Below are 14,740 nucleotides of genomic sequence, written 5' to 3' on the forward strand. Positions count from 1 at the left end.
AGGACAAGTGACTTTCTGTACTTGCATGTGTTTAAATATTGACATAAATTTTTTTGTTAGTTGTTCAGCCATCTGAATGTTCCCCATTCAACTAAAAAAAAACAGCCTTGCACTTTTCAGTTCGAGTTAGGTTTGAATTCATGCAATGTCTTAAGGAGTAATCGGCTTTGCTGTTTGCTTCAGGCTGCCTGATGGATGAGTCACAATCTTGTCACAGGTAACTGCTCCCACTTTTTGCATCTACTTTTTCATTTAGTCAATTGATACACATTCTATCATTTTATTTCCCTAGGGAAAACAACTCCCAGTTGAAGCAAATAAGGGCCTTGCTGGATGTAAATTGGTGTATACATTTGCTCAACAATTTAGTAAATCAGATTATATAAGAATGTCGGTGATACTCATACATGTGTCATTTCATTTGTGTTACCTAATCCAGTTTCCAACTATGACAGGTTAGACAGAACTTTATGAAATAAAAAGTAAATACATGCTAAAAAGAACTGAAAAAATGTATAGAGGTGTTGTGGGAGTTGTTTCTGAATGTCATTGTGGTAGTCTGTATTTTTAGCTCTCTTGCCTTTCATTGAATGAACACAAAACAATTATAGATAGAAGTACCAGAAAAGGAAAAAAAATGTCCATACATTTAATGTACAAAGCAACATTTTGGCTGCTTTTGGCTTTTTTTTGTGGGCAAAGACGGATGAAGCATTCATTAAAATATTTTCTTTTGTATTTCCCAGACGAAAGAAAGCCAAAGTGCTTTGGAACAACACAGAGGTGAGTAAACATTGATAGACAATTTATGAATTTTTGGACTACAAGTCTCCTGAGCCATGAAATAAAACATTTTGTTCTCTGGGAAGATCATGATCCGGATCATTTTTTCGCAAGCGTCCTTTTAACAAATCACTTTAGGTTCAGTAAATAAATATACAACCATATAAATAAATACCCCAGTCATTTTTGAGAGATCTCGGGGAGTAGCCTCTTAAATAAAGGCTGTCAAGCTAAAGGCATGAATTAGATTAAAACTCTTGGATTTCCATATCTTTGAATAAATACGCTGAAGTTGTTTGAGCTTTGTAAATATGCCTAAATATGCACAAGAATTCCTTGATGAAAAAGACACCACACCACTGGTGGCATTTGCATATGAAAGAGTATAGCAGTTGCCATACCCAAGCATTCAGAGTTCAGACAAAACATCATGATGATGTTCGTGAAAAGTATTCACAATATTTACACAATATTAGCAGAACAGACCTGAACATAGTAAGAGGTTCCCAATTTTGACAGTTCATGGAAGCGGGGTCTTTCACGATATGCACTGATGTTATGATAACAATTTAATTTATCGTTCAGCAATGTTGTGGTGGTATGCATGGCCACAGGGAATAATGTCTGTAATGATAAAACTTCATATTCATCGGGAAGAAGGAGGCGGGAACCGGCGGACAATCAAATGAAACTTTAATAATCAAAATAAACACAAAACAGCGCAACAGCCCCTCGTGGACGACTGTTGCTCACAAATAAAAAGCAAAACACAAACAAAAAAACCCAGGCCTGGTCCTCTCTCGTCCTTCACTGTCGTCGCTCCTGTTTTATATCCTTCCATCTCCTCCGTGGGACTCGAGACCGGTGGGTCGAACAGGTGTCGTTCATCTCCAATCACTCCACCGGCCTCGCTCCTGTTCCCACTCGTCACATACCCCCATCGCCCCTCGCAGGCGGGGGGGGGGGGTACCCACGAGACTGCGCTCTACCCCCACCCCCTCCCTCTGGGGGGGACCGCTCACGGGTCCTGCGGGAACCTGGTGGTAGGACAGACGAGGCGAGAGAAAAGGAGATGGAAGGAGGAGCGACAGAGACGAGAGAGGGGAGAGAGGAGAAAAAAAAAAATCCAGTTCCCAGACGCACTGCTGCTCGGCCCTCCACCAGCTGGGTGATCTCCTCCGCTGTGCCTGGCGGTGGCACTGGACTGCCCTCGGCGGACGGCACGACACTCCTCCGCCGCCTGGTGGACGGCGACGGCTCCTCCGGTTTTGGGCAGCCGGCAGGAGTCCCCCATTCCCTGCTCCTCCGGATTCCTTCACGGAGGCAGTTGGCTCCGGCCCCCTGGCAAACGGCGCAGACTCCTCTGCTCCCTCACGGGATGGCAGCCGCCCCTCCACAACACGGGCGGCCGGCAGCGAGCTCGCCCGTCCCCGGCAACTCACTCCAGCCCACCGCCTCGAGCGTCCATGGTGGCACACTTCCTCGCCTGCTCGATGGCACCGCGGATTCACCACAGCGGCGAGGGATCTTCAGCAGCCCGTCCCTCCTTCTCCCGGGCTTCGGCACCACTGTAATGATAAAACTTCATATTCATCGGGAAGAAGGAGGCGGGAGCCGGCGGGCAATCAAATGAAACTTTAATAATCAAAATAAACACAAAACAGCGCAACAGCACCTCGCGGACGACTGGTGCGCACAAATAAAAAGCAAAACACAAACTAAAACCCAGGCCTGGTCCTCTATCGTCCTTCACTGTCGTCGCTCCTGTTTTATATCCTTCCATCTCCTCTTGCTCCTGTTCCCACGGCTCTCGGCCCCGCCCCCTCGTCACAATGTCATACCCTAGGTTTTCATGAAATGCCGCCATTGCATCACACGGTTTGCATCAAGGGCATTTAATTGAAGCTGCCTGTTCATTCAGACCGACTCTGCCAAGGCATGAGTGCAGCCAATTTAATCAGCTGAAAAGCACACGCCATGGCCTTATGAGTTGTAGTTTGCTAAATATATGTCCATTCATGAAGATCTGAACAACAAAACATAATCTAAAAACAGATCTCCCATTCTCAATGATATTTTTAAGACTTTACGTAGAAAATCATTGAGAGTTTATGAATGGGGAACTCACAGACGTTCAGTGGACTGATCATTTCCAATTTGGTTATTGTCTGTCGTTTTGATCTATGACGTAATATTTAAGTATATTATATAATTCTTTGTAAAACATTATTTTGCTTGGTCTAAAGAGACCAAATTTGTCAGAAATTGAATCAAATTATCATACATTTATTCATTTGTGAGACCCTCATCTTAAAATGGTAAAGGGTAAATGGACTGCATTTATATAGCGCTTTCAACAGACCACATGGCCATCCAAAGCGCTTTACAATTTGCCTCACATTCACCCATTCACACACTCATTCACACACCGACTGCGGTGTCAGCCATTCAAGGCGCTGGGGTTAGGTGTCTTGCTCAAGGACACCTCGACACTTGGTCAGGTGGAGCCGGGGATTGAACCACCTACCTTCCGGTTTGTAGACAACCTACATGAAACACTGAGCCACTGCCACCTAATCTTAACGATAGCATCTGTGCAAAACACTTTAGAAATCTGAAAGGCCCTCACTGATTGTTAGCTGTTTCAATAACACATAAACATGGGAATTCCAGGAACATCAAGTTGAAGAAAAACACTTCACAGTCAGAGATCTTTAAAGAGATTTCTGTGCATTACCGAATCTTGAGTGTTGCTAATAAAGATCAGTCATGTTTACAGTGCCATCTATAAAACCTTTGGAAGGATATTCCAGACAATTTTCAAAAGGAATTGCAAGTTGTATTTTCAGTTGTGTTTTCCATTTGTGGATGTGACATCATAACAAATTTTGCATAACAGTTTGCGTTTTCTCTTTCATGAATGCACCTTGCCTGTCAAATTTAAAATGGAAAAACATTTAATTTGCAGCTGTATGTCCCATGTCTTATGGGTTATGATCTTGTCATATTTAAATGGCAATATTAATTTCCATGCCTGCTTTTATACCCTCTCTGCATGTAACCTGACAAAACTAAAATGGATATACAATTCGTTTAGCATTTGAATTTCCGATGCCTTAAACTGAAAGCTGTCAATCAGTGTCAGGGGTGGGACTATACTATGGGCTATATTATATATTTGTGTTTGGAGGTGACATCACTCACAGTCTATTGAACCGAATGCTTTTAACAATGGAGGTAACTGGTAAAGCCATCGCTAAAGGCAGATACCAATCCAATAGATGTTTGTGAACGAACAGACAATACAGGTCTGCTTATATTCTTTGGTACCTTACACAAAAAAATTGTTTGGTCGTATTTAATTGAAAGTGACATAGATGTGTATCTTTAGCAAAGCAGCGTGGAGAGCTGTTTCTGAGATGCTTCTGAAAAGTGCCATGGTATGGCTGCTATAAACATAATCATTGACTAAAGTGGACACAATCAGCTTCAGGGTGAAGTGTTGGAGTCGTAATGCACTGCAGACGTGTGCAGTGTAAATAAGGGGTAATCCAAGGATTAATGGGAAGGAAAGCCCTTTATACTTGAAAGTGGCAATGTATGAAGTGTTTCTTGGAGGTTATAGTAAATCAAAGAATAATCATGTGACTTTTAAGTTTGCCAGGTGACATGTAAATGTGACAAAACTGTTTCCATTGCAGTTTTGCTAAATATTCCTTTTTTTGAATTGCCTGAAAAGTTTTTTAAATGTACGTGTTTCCAACATCTTCAGTAGTACATTAGCCATGCAGTCCATGCTGTTGTTTACATCAGTGTATCTCCAATATGTTCGTGCATCCAGATTACTGACCAAACCGTGATGTTGCTGCAAACAGGTGAATGTTAACCATTAACTTCATGCTTTTTAAATGCTTTTCACCTTACTCAAGATCTCTGTTACACTCCGATTCATGCACATGAGCAACCCGCTTTTCCTTATTAGCCTACCTATATACCACGTTACCTTATATATTTTTCCTTTCTTAAAGGGATAATGAACTGCCTTATATAATTATTTTGGACTGTTCTCTCTAAGTCCACTTATAATGTAATCTAGATTTTCACATCAAAAAACATAAATGTTTTCGGAGCCATCTTTACTGTTTGGTATCTGCATGGACCTGCCTTTTTCCCTCTCTTGTTATTTACACTACATGTGTAAATCAGTGGGAGAAGCTAAACAGGCACTGATGTAGAAGTTGATCTTCCTCTGCGAAGGCGGTGTCAGAGATCATCATCACATTACATCCTTGACGTCACTGACTTTCAGTCAGAATTGTGCAACACTCAATCTCTGTTTATGGGTACCATAGGAATAAATGGGAATTGCCGTGAGCTGTATCCCACCTGGAGCAAAAAGTCTGTGACTTCTCTTTTTTCAGGTTAATCTCTAACAGTTAAATACAAAATTATTGTTTAGTGAAGAACATTTTGAAAATTAGACGATAGGCTTTCATTTCATTAAATGATAAGCTGTTTCCTCAAAAAAGCTCTTTATTCAGCATAGTGAAGCCTCTCCTCCATTGACATCTATTAAAACAAACTTCCTTCCCTGCACAGCCAAAGTGGAAGCAGGGAATTTAAATTATTGGCTGGATTTAAATTATTTACGACACTCTGGACGAGAAATTCCACAGTCACGTGAGCAGCCTCAAAGGAGAAATGAAACACATTCCACAACACACACACACACACAATTTACGCTCTTTATGTAAGTCCTTAATATGTATTTTGAATAGGTTTGTGTGTTGCATAAAGTGGTTAATCCTGTTATGCAAAGATTATAAATTGCTGACTTGTAAATTGGAAATGTTTCTCCTAATTTTAATGTTCTCAAATAGAATCATGAGTTGTAACCCTACCCCACTGACCAGGTCGTAAAACTCTATGACCTAACTAACAGAACAGCAAAGCCAGATCACTGGTACCTTTTTAAATTGTATTTCTAAACATATTGACTGTGTTGCCTTTTTGGTGCATTAGATGTTTTCTATAATCAAATTAGAGTATAATGTTTATCGTGTGTTAATCAAACTTTAAATGTGTGTAATTCTGCATATGAATGTATTGTCGTGTTTCTATCAGTTATATATGTTATTTTTGGTATCAGTTTAAATGTCATGCTTTGATGGACTCACTTATATAAAAGAAATTAATGAAAAATCTATTAATCTGGAATTGCGAACTTGCTAGAATATCACTGCTGAGATCCGATAAGCCATAACTTATTAGAAGAGGGTGTTTCCCCAAAGACAAAGGAACTTTTTCCAGCTTCAGATTGCGGACGTTCATTGGTTGTTCGCGCAAACAGAGGCGTGAACCAGTCACTCCATAAGTAGAACTGACCCAGGAAGTTCCTCCCTGTCTTGCCGTTCTTGCTCTTCTTCGCTCTCTTGTCCCTGTCTGGTCCCTCTCAGCACGGCGGCTGAGAGAACAGCCGTTCTCATGGCTCCTTCGGGAGCTTTCATCTCCGTTGTTTTTATTTCTTTTACTTACTAAGTTTCTCTCTACACGAGGAAGACGAATTCTGAATCATTACGTTTGCTGGACCTTTCAAATATCGCGCGATTCCGCAGCAGCCCCGGAAGACACGAAAGAACACGCCTAGCTATAAAGGACCACGAAAACACGCACGCTGGTCTGGCGAGTCACAAAGAGACCACATGCAAGTATCATTCTCTATGGGGATTTAAATGCTGCTTAAAGTTTATCTATTTCCTTTTCAAGGTGATTTGATTCCTTGTTGTCTTTCAAGGGTTACTGTCTGTGAGTTTGCATAACTGAGCGCGTAATTCTGTGATCATGCCTAATTCTCTCACCTCTCTCTCTCATCCTCTCTCACTCATTCTCTCTCTCTCTCTCCCTCATTTGAATTCCGTTATGTCTTGTACAAAGTTACTGTCTGTATTGTCGTACGCGTATCTACTTGTGTGATTTGTAGTTTGATGTATTATTAGTTCAATTATTAAAAACCAATATATATATTCATGATTGCCTCTGTCTAAATGCTCACATCACGAGTCAATGAAATGTCTGATCTTTAGCTACAAGCTCTTTACTTTTTAGTAACCGAAATTTCATAATGATAGGATAATGTTTTCATGGCCAGAGAATATTTTTTTTGAAAACTTTATTGAAAGTTGATAAGTTAATCTTACGGCCGTTTGCTGGACAAACCACTGTTTGATTGCGGTAATTTACAGTAAGAGATATCACTATAATTGATATGAAGAATGGAATATTGACATATTAATGAGTAAATTACAGTGCCTTGTAATGAGTTATTGATATATACAATTGACCTATTTTTTATCTTCAATAATTTTAATGTAACTGTCATATGAGATAGATATATTAATCATATTCCTGATTAATTATTAAAATTCCCTATTTATCATTTGAGTTAATTATAATGTACAACCCACTGGGGGAAAGAAAAGTAAAATGTAACTCAAGTATAGTAACTCATTTTTATAAAAACAGTTTCATTTTTCCCTCTATTGATCTTTTTTGAAGCTGAATGAAACCCTCTGAGTCTTCATTTGAATATCCAACTGTGATTCACATGTTTGTAAGGTTGGCGCAGCAGGAGCCTGTAGCTGTGCGTTCTGCTTTGAAGCTTTTGCTTTACGTGTGAATGTTGGAAAAACTTAGACAATTTTTACTTCACATCAATCTGTTGGTGAGGGGTACATGTCCCCCGGTGAGACTTCTCCTTTCAAGACACATGTCTTGAACTTATGTCACAAAGACCCCTTCTTAGCCTCATTTTAATAGAGGAGGACATTTTTAGAAAGAAACTAATTATACTGCAGGGTCCTCTGTTTACTCTAAATGGTGCGTTCGATCAGGGGTGGATTTAGTGAATTGGGGGCCCCAGGTAAATATTGTAATGAGAGCCTATAAATTTGCACACATTTACCTAGATCAACCTTAAGGTTCCTTTTTTCTTGTGGTGCTTGCTGCTGCACAATTGTGCCACATTGTTGTGTCCAAGTTTTCTAAAAAATTTTTACATTTATTAATTTAGCACACACCTTTCTTATTTCATGTTGTAGACCACAAAATAGCAATTGATTTGCTGTAGAGATGCAAGTTTTAACCAAAAAAATAAATTAATTATAAAATTATAAACCTTACAATTGAACCTTTAAACCATTTTTTTAAGAAATGGGATGAGTTGGAAGTATAAATTATTATATTATTTAAAATGGATTTATGTGGGTGAGTTTTCGCATTGGTCTGAACAAACACTGCAGACTGGATTATTGACAATGCACATTCATTCTCTGCCAGTAGGAGGTGCTTTTGGTCAGAGATATAGTGGTTTCCCTGGTAATGCAACAGCTAATAAATTATACTTTATCAGGTAAAATTAAAATCCGATCAAAACTTTTCTGAAGACAATCAGTTCCATTCAGAGGTTCATTCATACAGTATATAAACTTGAATTAGTGACAATGAGAAAAATGTGAAAAAATATAGCCTATATTTATAGGAAAGTCCACTGATGAGTTACCAGCATAAGCCTACATTTTGTTTTAGTCATTTTTACTTAGGGCTGTCAATCAATTTGTCATGCTGTCTAGTCTCTGTTTCCCTGGGTGTCCACTAGTGGGCTCACTTCCCCTTAGGCGCTTCACTGTAGGCACTAGAATTCCTCTAGTCTTGTCCTGTCATCACAGTAATTGCACTCCTGTTTATTGCACCAGGTGCAGTAACTTTATTGTCATTAGCCTCCCTATAAATACCGGTCTTTTCCTGTTGTTTGTATGGAGTCCTTACCTTTCATGTATCCAGCATTCTTGTTCCCCGAGATTCTTCCTAGTCTGCTCGTCCTCCGAGTCCTCTCGTTTTCCGAGTTCCCTTTCCTGTCCCTTTCCTTGTTTGTTTATTTTTGGACTGTCTTTTGGTTTTGACCTTGGATAGTTTTTTTGACTACGATTTGGATTATCCCTGAATAAAGACATCTGCAATTGGATCTCTCGCTCTCCCTGTGTCTCTCTGGGTACACGATCGTCACAGAAGGACTCCATCGTAAGAGATCCAGCGGTATGTCTGTTCATATTTCCTCCCCAGTCACCGAGCGGGAGAGGAATGGTTTCAAGGGTACCCGCCTGGTCGTGTTTCGTGGGACCAGGGGAGGTCGCTCAGGAGTGAGTGGTCGAGAAGAGGTCCGGCATCACTCTCCACTATTCGGGAAGAACAGATGGGAGCCAACGTCTCACCATTGTGGACGGAGAGGGGAAAGGAGGCGCAAGTCTGCCGAGCCAGCGCCGCTGCACAAGATGGCCACCAGTCCAGTGCTGCTGCACAAGATGGCCACCAACTAGAGCTGAAACAACGAATCGATTTAATCGATAAAAATCGATTATTAAAATAGTTGTCAACTAATTTAGTCATCGATTCGTTGCTAAATAACTTTTATTTGCCGTAAACGGCTCATTTCGTGCATATTTCAAATCTGCGGTGACCAAAGTGTGGCAGTAATGAGCCACCGGAGGTTTTACTCAGCCAGTACAGCAGGAGAAGTAGCGAATAGCCAATAGCTGGCCTCGTTTATGTCACGTGCTTCCCGAACAGCGTCTCTGCAGCATTTAGCGGGATGTGCGAGAACTTTACTTTGAGCCTTCAAAAAAGAAGAGTAACCTGTAAACTCTGCACTACTGAACTATTTAAAGGGACGTTCACATATCGCGTCTTTTGCGCGCTCAAGTTCGTTATTTCCAACACCGCACCGCATCGAGTTAAAAACATCTCAACTTTTCAGAATGCTGCAAGCGCATCGCGGGTCATGTGACAAGAACTAACCAATCAGCTTCATCCTTTCCCGTAACAACGTTAAAAGCTCAGTCAAGATGAAAGGAACAGCTGATCATAGTTGTATATGGATTTCCACTTTGAAATAAATTTAGTAGCAGAGCTACTGCAAGCGATTTTTTGAGCTGCAAATCCATTTATCCTTTGCTGAAATTTCCGCGTCTTCAAGGAGAGAGCACGTCATGGTTGCTTATCAAAGGCAGACGCCTCAGGGGCGCTTCTGCGCGAGCGCTTTGGAAAGAAGGAGAAAGCGGCGCGCCTAGCGTTTTCCACACGTTTTTAGGCGCGATTTGTGAACGGCCCCTAAGACTTTCATTTGTGCAGATTCTCCAGTACAATGTTGTTTGCAAATGTTTAGTCGTAAAAGCTGATAACATTGCTTTTTAACAGTTAACATTAAAAGCTTTACAAACATGTTCTGTGATCAGTTTGTAGTTTACCAGTTCAAAATTCAGTCGTGCAGCCTAATTATGACTGAATGACAGAGGTAAATGTTTAAAGATATTTGAAATGCACTTTTTTTCTAAGTATTCACTGCTTTTTCACACAGCAGGTTTTTTGTGTGTGACTGTCCAATTTTTTTTTCTGGACAACCTTCTGATGGATTTTACTTTAAATTGTGAGTTCCATTCAGGTTTCATGCCACTGGCACTTTATTCGAAGGATTGTTTACAATTTCTTAGCAAAAGCTATAAAGCTGTTTCCCAGTAAATAATAAAATACAATGCACTGCAATTTTATTCTGTTTTATCCTTATTCTTAGTGAAAATATGTTCTAAAAGGTTCCTTAATAAGCTTCGTTCGGGATGTTAAACTACTTTAGGAGCTCTAAGGACTGCCATGGTGAAAACATTATTTTAAATCTTGTGAAATTTGCTAGAGTATGGGTCAGTGTTCTGATTGCAGAAGAGTTCGACAAAGGATTACTAACACAATAAAACAACTCCAGGTATATTTTTGATTAGGATATAACAGTGCAAAATGGTTAAAATCTCTTAAAAATCTATGCTGAAGGATAAAGACCATTTATTAATAATTTACTTGGGGAAAAAATGGAAAAAACTAAAATATAAGTACATAAACCGATTAATCGATTAATCGTAAAAATAATCGACAGATTAATCGATTATCAAAATAATCGTTAGTTGCAGCCCTACCACCAACCCAACGCCGCTGCGCAGAATAGCCGCCGACCCAGCACCATTGCACAGGATGGCCGCCAATCGAGCACCACGAGGCAAGATGGAAGCCAGCCCAACACCACAGCACAAGATGGCCGCCAGCTCAGCGCCACGAGGCAAGATGGACGCCATCCCAGCACCACAGCACAAGATGGCCGCCAGCCCAGAGCCACTGCGCAGAATGGCCGCCGGCCCAGCACCACTGCCCATGATGGCCGCAGGTCCAGCGACACTGCACAAGATGGCCGTCAGCCCAGCGCCACGAGGCAAGATGGACGCCAGCACAGCGCTACAGCACAAAGTGGTCACCAGCCCAGCGCCACGGTGCAAGATGGCCGCAAGCTCAGCGCCAACGCCCAAGATGGCCGCTGATACGTTTTTGGATTATTTCTCCATGCTGTCAAAGATCATAGAGATTCCCAGGAGTGTTCACGTCACGTCTGCTGAGCCAGCACCACAGTACAAGATGGCCACCAACCCAGCGCCACTGCACAAGGTGGCCACCAGCCCGGAGCCACTGCAGAGGAGGGCAGCTACAGTGGGCTTTCCTGAGTTGAGTCAGGTTCCAGTTAACCCTCCAGAGTCAAGTCAGGTTCCAGTTGACCCTCCAGAGTCGAGTCAGGTTCCCGTTGACCCTCCAGAGTCGAGTCAGGTTCCCGTTGACCCTCCAGAGTCGAGTCAGGTTCCCGTTGACCCTCCAGAGTCGAGTCAGGTTCCCGTTGACCCTCCAGAGTCCAGTGAGGTTCCCGTTGACCCTCCAGAGTCGAGTGAGGTTCCCGTTGACCCTCCAGAGTTGAGTCAGGTTCCCGTTGACCCTCCAGAGTCGAGTCATGTTCCCGTTGACCCTCCAGAATCGAGTGAGGTTCCCGTTGACCCTCCAGAGTTGAGTCAGGTTCCCGTTGACCCTCCAGAGTTTAGTCAGGTTCCCGTTGACCCTCCAGAGTTGAGTCAGGTTCCAGTCGACCCTCCAGAGTTGAGTCAGGTTCTCGTTGACCCTCCAGAGTCGAGTCATGTTCCAGTTGACCTTCCAGAGTCAAGGCAGGTGCCCGTTGACTTTCCAGAGTTGAGTCAGGTTCCGGTTGACCCTCCAGAGTCGAGTCAGGTGCTCATGGACCCTTCAGAGTCGAGTCAGGTGCTCATGGACCCTCCAGAGTCAGGGCTAGTCACCGTTGACCTTCCAGAGTCGGGGCTAGTCACCGTTGACCTTCCAGAGTCAGGGCTAGTCACCGTGGACCTTCCAGAGTCAAGTCAAGTCACCGATGACCCTCCAGAGTCAGGGCTAGTCACCGTTGACCTTCCAGAGTCAGGGCTAGTCACTGTGGACCTCCCAGAGTCAAGTCAAGTCACCGATGACCCTCCAGAGTCAGGGCTAGTCACCGTTGACCTTCCAGAGTCAGGGCTAGTCACAGTGGACCTCCCAGAGTCAAATCAAGTCACAGATGACCCTCCAGAGTCAGGGCTAGTCACCGTTGACCTTCCAGAGTCAAATCAAGTCACCGATGACCCTCCAGAGTCAGGGCTAGTCACCGTTGACCTTCCAGAGTCAGGGCTAGTCACCGTGGACCTCCCAGAGTCAGGTCAAGTCACTGGTGATCTTCAGGGACAGAGTCCAGTCACCGGTGATCTTCAAGGACCGAGTCAAGTCACCAGTGATCTTCATGAACAAGGGCAAGTCACCATTGATCTTCATGAACAAGGAAACACCATGGGAGTACCAGAGTCTCGTAATTTCTCTGTGGAACTACCAGAGCCTCTCCACGTCTCTGATGAACTACCAGAGCCTCCCCACGTTTCTGCTGAACTACCAGAGTCTCTCCACGTATCTGATGAGTCTCTCCTCGCTTCTGCGGAACTTCCAGAGCCTCGTCACATCTCAGTTGAACTCTCTGAGCACCCGACTGATCCTGCTGTGGCCACGAGGCTACCCTTAACTTCTTCATGTTTTTTGTTTAAGACTTGCCCAATCAGACTTATCCTCCTGTTTATTCGGCCACAGGGATGTGGTGGTCTTCTGCTCCGCCCTGGGGGGCGTCTGGTTCGGACGCACGGAGGTGGTGGTCTTCTGCTCCGCCCTGGGGGGCATCTGGTTCGGCTGCATGGATGTGGTGGTCTTCTGCTCCGCCCTGGGGGGCGTCTGGTTCCGACGCACGGAGGTGGTGGTCTTCTGCTCCGCCCTGGGGGGCGTCTGGTTCGACCGCACGGATGTGGTGGTCTTCTGTTCCGCCCTGGGGGGCGTCTGGTTCGGACGCTCGAATGTGGTGGTCTTCTGTTCCGCCCTGGGGGGCGTCTGGTTCGGACGCTCGGATGTGGTGGTCTTCTGCTCCGCTCTGGGGGGGCGTCTGGTTCGGCCGCACAGATGTGGTGGTCTTCTGCTCCGCCCTGGGGGGGCGTCTGGTTCGGACGCACGGATCTGGTGTTCTGCTCCTCCTTGGGGGGGCGTCTGCTTAGGCTGCATGGATGTGGTGGTCTTCTGCTCCGCCGTGGTGGGCGTCACGTGATGTCCTTCTTGGACTTGTGTTTTTGTGTTTATTTTTTTTTTGTTCTTCTGTCTGTTTTCCTCCTATGGACCTGGCCCTCCGTCCCTCCCCTGATCCTCCGCCAGTCCACCTCCCTCTTGGGTTTCTTGTCTGTGTCTTTCGTTCTGTTTCCCTCTAAGGACCTGGCCCTCCGTCCCTTCCCCTGTTCCTCCGCCGGTCCACCACCCTCCTGGACTCCTTGTTTTGTGTTGCACTTCTCTTGTCTCTGTTTTCCCATTTCACCTGGTCGTCTTGTCTCTGTTTCCCCATTCTACCTGGTCCTCTTGTCTCTGTTTTCCCCATTTTACCTGGCCCTCCGTCCCTCCCCCTGGTCCTCCGCCGCTCCACCTCCCTCCTGGTCTCTTTGTGTGTTTGGTCTTCCCATGGGTTTGGGTGGAGCATCTGGCAGCTGCTCCGTGGAGGAGGGGGTAATGTCACGCTGTCTAGTCTCTGTTTTCCTGGGTGTCCACTAGTGGGCTCACTTCCCCTTAGGCACTTCACCGTAGGCGCTAGAATTCATCTAGTCTTGTCCTGTCATCACAGTAATTGCACTCCTGTTAATTGCACCAGGTACAGTCACTTTATTGTCATTAGCCTCCCTATAAATACCAGTCTTTTCCTGTTGTTTGTATGGAGTCCTTACCTTTCATGTATCCAGCATTTTCATTCCCTGAGATTCTTCCTAGTCTGCTCGTCCTCAGAGTCCTCTCGTTTTCCGAGTTCCCTTTCCTGTCCCTTTCCTTGTTTGTTTATTTTTAGACTGTCTTTTGGTTTTGACCTTGGATTGTTTTTTGACTACGATTTGGATTATCCCTGAATAAAGACATCTGCAATTGGATCTCTGGGTACACGATCGTCACACAACTAAAATATATAATTGTGATTTATCACATGATTGCAATGAGTTAAACTCATGAATGCGCATCTCGTATATGAAAAGCATTTTAGGGGGCCCTATGTCTGAGGAAACACATTGACTTTTGGCTGAGAGAACAGGAGGTGAGATGGCTGTTCGCAGATATTTGATTGTGCATTACTTCTTGGTGTTCACCTTTCAATGGTTATTTATCTGTCTAGAGTTGAATAAAAAATTCACAATACATATTCTTCAGTTTGCTTTTTTTAAAATCTGTAACTGCCTTTGAAATCTCTATAACAGCTTGCTCTGAGATGTCCATTGTTGAAGGCAAAGATTAAAAAAAAAAAAAAAACTTCAATTGTGGATGATGTCCATTCATAAGACCAGATCCATATGTGTGGCGGAATTATGATTAAAAACCAGTGGGTTTTAACCTCAGCACAAAGAGTAAGCAACCCTTTTGAGCATTCAAAAGAACTTGTAAAATCTTTGTGAAATATAATGTTTGAAAAAGGAAATGTAAATCTATGAATTGGAGCATT

Source organism: Carassius carassius, chromosome 47, assembly GCF_963082965.1.
Source record: "Carassius carassius chromosome 47, fCarCar2.1, whole genome shotgun sequence".
In the NCBI taxonomy this organism is placed as follows: domain Eukaryota; kingdom Metazoa; phylum Chordata; class Actinopteri; order Cypriniformes; family Cyprinidae; genus Carassius; species Carassius carassius.